This window comes from Malus sylvestris, chromosome 12 (genome assembly GCF_916048215.2).
Source record: "Malus sylvestris chromosome 12, drMalSylv7.2, whole genome shotgun sequence".
Taxonomy (NCBI): domain Eukaryota; kingdom Viridiplantae; phylum Streptophyta; class Magnoliopsida; order Rosales; family Rosaceae; genus Malus; species Malus sylvestris.
In genome coordinates, this window is record NC_062271.1 from 16,342,959 (window position 1) to 16,344,420 (window position 1,462).

General features: G+C 38.5%; 1 long non-coding RNA gene across 1 annotated transcript; it reads left to right on the plus strand.

Moving 5' to 3' along the window:
• Window positions 1–223: 223 nt before the first annotated feature.
• Window positions 224–954, plus strand: LOC126594202 (uncharacterized). Its single transcript, XR_007613166.1, has 2 exons — window positions 224–422; window positions 528–954. It is a non-coding gene; the product is annotated as an uncharacterized LOC126594202 (long non-coding RNA).
• Window positions 955–1,462: the final 508 nt, after the last annotated feature.

Here is a 1,462-nt window from a genome sequence, read left to right on the forward strand (position 1 = left end):
TAAAATGAAACACAACCAAATAACAAAAACAAAACAAAACAAGGGTAACATAAATAAATAAAATGAACAAGAACAAAGAAAAAGGAAAGATTGGACCTGGCATCAAACTTGGGCTCTGGATGCGATGGGAGAAACATGGGCAAGCCCACATGTGTGGCTAAGCCTAAGAGCTCCGTTTAAAAACTAAGCATACATGCTCATTTCCTCGTTTCTGTTAGTCCCAGCGGCCGCACCTCCTCTCATTTTCTCAAATCCTACCTCTTTTTTTTTTTTGTGCTCCTTCTTCCTTTCCCAGACACGAATCCTAGCTTCCCAAAAGCTGTCGCCACTCCACCAAACCTCTCAGCCTTCTTGTCTGTGAACAATAGCATGCAGACTCAATAGACACCACCCCCAAACTTAGTCTCGATCCAGCCCAAAAGGTACTGTACACCGATTTCCGCTTTCCATTCTCTTGTCCAGAGTTATTAGTTACTCGAAAAAAAAATCCTTGTAAATCTTCATGCTTGTGTGTGTTCTATATGTAGACTTCGGGATCCGAGTGAGGCCAAGGGGAAGATAGTTACTGCGAGGAGCAAAGGCGCACCCACGGAGCTTCTGCGCACACAGCAAAGATGGCTGCTCAGATCTACGAAATGGAAGGTAAATCAAATCCCTTTACTGCGTTAAAATTAAGCATTGTGTGATGTCTCTGAAAATGTTGTCTGTGAACATGCATTCGTCTCTTTGATATTATCTCTCTGAGTGACCTTGTTTCTGTTGCATAAGTCATACTCACGTAGATGTTCTGTGAATTTGCATGTCTCCATTTGATGAATCTGGGAGCAAAAATTTGCGTGAAACTTGATCTGCGATATGTAGACTCTTCTACAAATTTGGATCCCCGATTGTAGAACCGTGTACTTAGAAATTTGTTGAATGGTCTGAAGACTCCAGTTTGCATTCCCTTATAAATTTCTGCACTTTGAGAAATGTGATGAATGTACTAAGATGGGTGAATGAATGCTACTGAATGCACGATTCAGTTGAATGAATGTTGATTCCACGCAGTAGAATTTGGGCTGAATCGCCTCCAAATGCAACCTGCAAAGATCACGCATTCAAAATTTAATTAGAATAAAACTCAGAATAAAACTGATTAATTAAACAAAATTGCTGTTTTTGTATTTTTTTCAATTTTCTGATTTTTTTAAGAGAATAAAAGTAAGGAAATAAAATGAACGAAAATTAAAAATAAAAAGAGTTTAGAAAAATTGGGTTGCCTCCCAATTAGCACTTTCGTTAACGTCTATAGCTAGACAGAGCGGAAAGCTGGTAATCATGTCACTTGTTCTTTCAAAGTCAACCACTTCTTAATAACGTCATAGAGCAACAGTACCGAGTGAATTGATCTTTGTCAATGGTGCTTCCAAATTTAGTGGTTAAATTCTTCTTATACAACCTTCTATTTGAATGAATCTTT